Source organism: Lathyrus oleraceus, chromosome 1 (assembly GCF_024323335.1).
Source record: "Lathyrus oleraceus cultivar Zhongwan6 chromosome 1, CAAS_Psat_ZW6_1.0, whole genome shotgun sequence".
NCBI classification, from domain to species: domain Eukaryota; kingdom Viridiplantae; phylum Streptophyta; class Magnoliopsida; order Fabales; family Fabaceae; genus Lathyrus; species Lathyrus oleraceus.
In genome coordinates this window covers 83,957,671-83,964,554 of record NC_066579.1, presented here as the reverse complement: position 1 = coordinate 83,964,554, position 6,884 = coordinate 83,957,671, and positions in this window count along the sequence as shown.

Sequence of the window (6,884 nt, the reverse complement as noted above, 5' to 3'; positions counted from 1 at the left end):
CACACAAAATATAATTTGGGGTTTTCTTGGTTCCAACAATATGTGAGCGTCAAGCTCCAGGTTAATACAACCCAATTACTACTTCGGAATATAAACAACAAGATGACTTCCAAATAATCCTCTCCTACTCTTGTAAACCAAATAATGGACACTCATGATGAGCCTTGACATTTCCACATACTTATCGATAGGGGTGGGGATAGGGTGGGTCGAGCTAGGTTTTTCCATCCTAATCCTAGCCCGCTAAAATATTAAAAGCCTAAGCTTGGCCTGTAGCCTATCATAGGCTTTTTTTAGGCCTGAGCATGTCCATTTCGAAGGCATGATTAGTCTACTAGCCTATTTAAAACATACTTCATTTGAACATTTATAAATAATAAATTCAATTAATGTTAAATAGAGTAACGAATTAAAATATCAATGAGATTAAATGTTTGTTTTCATTGAATCATTCAAGTTTATCTATTATCATCAATTTGGTGATACTATTTGTTGGAGAGAACTCATGACAACAACTTATGACATTGTTCATAATGTTTTTTCAACATATTTTCATAAGTTCTCAAGATAAATAAGCTTTATTTTCGTATTTTAATTCAAAGTACAAAATATAATATAATAATAATAAAAAAATTCAATTGTTTTTAAATAGGCTGACTTTATAGGCCTGAAAGGCTTTTCTTACGGCCCATGGCCTAACCTCTTTAGATAAATAGGCATTTTCTATTTAAGAAAAAGCATGGCCTGACCCGGGCCTGTGTGGGCTAGGTTGTAGGCCCTTGTTAGTTGGCTTGGCTTATTCCCGCCTTTACTTACCGACTTGAATTCCCTTCCTAACTTAACATCCAATATTTGTTTCATCACAAGGTAGTTACGTATCTGGACGACACACAACTGGTAACCCTTTCCACCAACTTACGAGTTCATCCGACGTAGTCCTTTTCATGATCCACACTTAGTCCTATACCTAGGCATGGCTCGTTCTTGATTATTCGCCACATATTTGGAATCCCATAACACAAAATGTTCCTGCTCAAACATAAGAGTGTGATACTCCACAACTACAACAACAAAAGATAACCAAATGCACATACTTGTAACCAAATACTACTATCACCTACCTTCCTGGTACTCAAGGCATAATTCTCTATGCTTCACCTTATACTCGAAGAATCTTCAAATTAGAGCAATTCTTTGTTACACGCCCATTCTCTTGGCATTGATAACATCTTCAAGATCTCAATATACATTACCCAAAATACAATCTATTATAATTGTTATATTGTAGGGGTGACACTGGTCACGTACTCTTCATTTTATTTCCTTTGGATGGCAATCCTCTTAGCTTCAAGTGTTGATCAACTCTATCAAAAATTCTATGGATCTGACAAACTTGCTTTCCTTCGGTCTGAAACTTCTTCATCCTCCTTGGGCACCATAACATTGTCGTAATAGCTCTACATTAACACTGAATATCTGTTGGGCTACACTGAAGTTAATCTCCCTTCTAAGACTGAGCATAATTGTTCTACCTTCTATACTTCGTCCGATGTATAAATAAATTTCTTGGATAAACAGTCATGCCCTCAAACTTTTCCACATACTCTGCCACCGCCATAGACCATTGAAGAAGTTGTTGGATTTCAACACCTCTCGAGTCTTCAAGCCAATAGGAAAGTAATTTTCCAAGAATACTTCTTTGAAATACTTCCACTCCTTCAAGATGTTCTGTTTGGTTACGTTCTGGGACACTGGTCTACCACCTAGTTTTTGAGCTTCGTAGTGTACGAGTGGCAAAAACTACTTTTCCTCTTCACTATATGGAATTAATTGCAAGACTTGTTCCATGTCAGTGGGCCAATCTTGTGCTAATAAAGTTTCAGACTAATTTCGAATTCCGGTGAATTCATATGGTAGAAACCCTTAAAATTCTGACTCCTCTTGTCCTATCATATGGCTTGAATTGTGCACCACCCTCCACTTGCCACATCACCTGAATCACAAACTCTTGATGTTTTCGTTGGTGCATCAATCAAATCCACCGGTCCTCCTTACTTCTAAACTTAAGGCATGACCCTACACTTTGAATACAAGCACTACTAGACCTTTAGAGTCCTCGTTATCGCTCAGCCCTAATCCCACCCATCACGCACATAGAATTAGGTTGATCACGCCAATACTATCTACCAGGACATTAAGAATAATACTGAAAATGCACACGTATAAGGAAGAACGAGTATCACCTAAAGTGTTGGAAATTTTGTAGTGAAACAAACATCGTCTAAATGATATCCAAAATTGTATTACATCAAGGTACATAATACATAATATTTAATACATCATATGTCCTAAATGAAATTAATAAAAAAACACGGTGATACATATCCATTAGACATCAAAGACTTCGATCTTCAACCTTCTTTCCAACTGTCCAACTCGTACAACTTACTTGAAAACAACAACATGATTGGGATGAGATTATAATATCTCAGTGAAGTTCCCTATCTTATAGGTCCACTCGGCTTTACAAGGTTTATATGTGATACTCTAACTTAAAATATTCAACTTTATCCTACGTGTATATGTTCACACGATAGAGTAGAATCTTGAGTATCCATGGGATATCGCTTCATACATAAACAAAATGAACTTGGGATCAAATGACCCACTAAACCACTACTCTGGAATAAGAACAAAAAGTATCTTTCCCCGGCCTATCCTACGTCTAGGAAAATGGAACAGGTTACAGATGTCCGCTTAGTGAGGAATGTCTTTCTCCGACAAGTGCCTCTCACATGGGCCAAGATACGGGTCACATACTTCCCACATTAATCAGAATACTTTCCCTGGAAAGAACCTCTTACATGGGTCAAGACATGAGCCACAGTTGTTCATCCTAGATGGATTAACCTTCCTCGGTAATCACCTTTTACATGGGTCAAGACACGACTCACGGTATCCATTTATGTGATTCGTCTTTCCCGGTTACTACTTTACATAAGAGTTGAACTCAGGACAAGTATGAATAAAGGTTATTCCTGAATACGTGATTACTCTCAATAATCACATTATCATGATATATTTCCATACAAATCCAATTAAACTCACACTTAAGACTATCGTTTAACATCCATGCCATTCGCGCACTCTCGTAGATGGATTGATTCATCTCAAGTGACTATTCACTCATAGGTACACAACGAGGTACCTTTTTCAATAGAGCATCACAACCTAGGTTAACTCAATACAACCTAAGGTTACTCACATTCATTCACCAAACCAACTAGACTTTCTCTATCACATCTGAATCAACTAAGAGTCTAGTACGATTATCACCCGATTAGGGTTCTCAAGATTATTCGACCAATTAAGGATTGATCCATGTCCATTTCATTTCATCATGATTTCTCATACTATTATCATTATAATCATAAGAGCATAGCATATTATGTCGTATGAATCACTATAGGATAAGTCTTAAAACTAGCTTTCCAACGCATTCGACCACGTCTCATTTCGAGTTACGAAACTCAAGATACGCTATTTTTAGTGCTACTAAACTTTCATGTCAGTCAGTGGTAATTGATTACCAATATGTGGAAACCGATTGCCAATCATCAAAACTGACTCAGAATCCAATTTTATGCCCGTAATCAATTACCAATATGGGGTAATCGATTACCACAGTGGTTAGGATGAAAAATGTCAAAAAATTTACATACATATCATTTCCAAACCATCCCCATCAACCCTAATCACACACAACATGCAATTTCACAAACAAAACATATTATGTGTAGGATTTAGACATGCCACGTGAATTCAAGCATTTATGATCATGCAAGATACAATTTCTTGGCATCCAACTATTTCACAAACTTAAGAAAAATCACAAAAACTTTAACCGCCAATTCATGAAATTTTTCCAAATATATGACTAAACTAGAGTTCCACTTTAATTAATTGAGCTTTAAGAGATGAAATTATGATTCTTCCATCTCCTTCGAGAGCTTCCTCCTTTCTCTTCATCTTCTTTCTCTCTTCTCTCTTTTCTTCTTTTCTTACCAACAATGCAAGAGAGATCAACAAATATTAAGAATGAATAATTCTTTACAATTTTCCTTTTACCATTGCAATTAGAAAGAATTTACTAATTATTCCATTATCCTTCCTTAGGCATGAGATTATCAACTCTAGACATCTCTAATGATATTCTAATCACCATTACGGGAAAAATAGGCTTATGACTTAAGATTAACCTCTTAATCTCATTCACTAATGATTATTACTTCCAAACATTATATGATAACCATGCTTAGTGAGATTTAGGATATTACAACCATGACTAGATATATGAAGAAAAGTTGCGACATAAAAATATTTTTGCTCCTACTAGAGATATGCCTCTTGTAAATACATATCAAGACCAGTTGGATCACTCACTAGAACAATACCTATTCTTCATCCCCAACGAGGACCTCTAAGCGACACATGTTCAAGATGACATTTTCTTTTACTCAATATGGATCATACATGGTTCTCTTTATACGGTGCCTTACCTACTAGAGAAAGTCATGCGCCCGTTTAAATATGTGCATAATCCCCTAACAATTCAAGTTTTTTTTCTTAGTTATATAAAACTAAATATTAACTTTGTGAATATCATGTGGCTTGTAACCACTTTTAACTATCTTTTAGAAAAATCTTGTACAAGCTTATTTTTAGAACTTTTGACAACTTCTATTTCAATTCGTATTTTCTTTTACCTGCTTTAGGATTTGTACATTGTATTTAAGTTCTAGTAAAAAAAAACATTTCAAGGTATTTATGTATATTTAGAGCAAGAATACGACTTTAATAACTTAAGTAAATCTTAGTACTTTTAATTTAAGCTATAGATTTTAGATATGCCATAGCTATGCGTTATCCAGTCCTAAAAATTACCTGCCCTTAACCATATACCGACTTTATCATTAGAGTGATTACAAGCACACCGTTTTTTCGAAGGATTTGTCATCGTACTTCCACAATTCTAACTATTGATCTAGGTCTACTCAAATCAATAGTATACATACGGTTTACTGATATTGTTGAGAATGATTAAAAATATACATGTTAGAAGAATGTTCACATCACTTAGTATTGTAAGAAAGAGGGAGGTCAATGTTATAGAATGGACTTTAGTGCTTTGTTATAAGTTGCACTAGTCAAAAGTATTTTAAGCTTATATTTGACTTTTTTTCTTATATTCGTGTGTTAGAGTGTTCTGAGGAATAGTTGAATATTTAATTTAAAGAGTGTGAATGTATTAGGATCTTAGGGGTGATTGAGTGTAGTCTATACACGTTGGAAATTAGAACCGCAAGTTTGGTGAATAATCGAGTGTGGAAAGGGAGAAAGTGAAAGAGAATGAGAGAGAGTGATAATTTAGGGTATTGTACATGAGGTAGTGCCACCTTATACACCGCAGTAAAACGGTGTTGCCGAAAGGAAGAATCGATCAATCATGAACATTGTGAGAAGCATGTTGAAAGGAAAGAACTTGCCAAAAGAGTTATGGGAAGAAATAGTGCCCACAACTGCATATTTATTGGATAGGTGTCCAACAAAGAATGCTTATATTTTCATCCTCAATTACTCTTTCTCATTCTCTCTCCCTTTCTCCCTCTCTCCCTCTCTGCACTTAATTTTCACTAACCTTGTGGTTCTAAGTTCCAACATTTGGTATCAGAGACTAGTTCGATACATCAAACACCTAGTGTGCAACATGACTTTTGTCTCCAATAAAAGAATTCCTACAAATCTACCTATCCTTGGTGTGAATAATTACGACAAGTGGTGCAAATAAATGAAGATTTTGTTTGACTATCAAGATGTTCTTGAAGTGATCAAGAATAAAGTAACCCCACTTTTAAAAGATGCAACAGATGCACAAAGGTTTACGCATAAGAAAGAGAAGAAGAAAGATTACAAGGTGTTGTTTTTGATCCATCAATGTATTGATGCAGATAATTTTAAGAAAGTTGGTGATTGCACAACTTCGAAGCAAGCGTGGGAAATCTTGGAGAAGGCGTATGGAGGGGTTGACAAGGCGAAGGTTATGCGGTTACAACCTGACAAAAGACAACTTCAGTTGATTCAAATGGAGGATAAATAGACCATCAACGATTTTACAATGAGAATTAATTAGTTGGTGAACCAAGTAAAAGCGTAAGAAGAAACAGTCACAGAGAAATATGTTATCACAAAAACCTTGCATTCTTTGACCAAGATTTGACAGTGTGGTAGTTGCGATTGAGGAATCGAAGGATCTTGCTTCGATGATAAAATAGGAGTTGTAAAACTCTCATGAGGCACATAAGTAGATAATGAAGGAAAGGAATGTTGATAAGGAAAAGACAAAGATCGCTTTGCAAGCCTGTTTCAATGAGAGAGACAAGAATGACAAGGAAAAGTGGCCCATGAACAAAGGTAGAGGGAACTTTTAGAATTTTGGTGGAAGAGAGTCGAAATTCCAAGAATTCAACATTCCAAAAGGGTGGACACAAAGGAAATTGGGCCGCTGGATGAAACAACTCTAGAGGTGGCATTCTAAGGTGTAGATGAGGAAGAAGGATGGTTGACAAGAGCAGTATGCAGTTCTATAATTATCAAAAGCTTGGTCATTTTGCAAGAGAGTGCAATGGCAACAAGAAAGAACCTCAACAAGATGAAGCTAGAGTTGCAAGATAAGAGTTTGATGATGAGAACACATTTTTGGTATTATCACAAAAGTTGAATGCAATATCAACAAGTTGCAAGAGATCAACATTAGTTTTAAAAACACTATAAAATTAAAGTGTAACAGGTTGCAATTTTATGCTAATCGGTTACATACTGAAGGA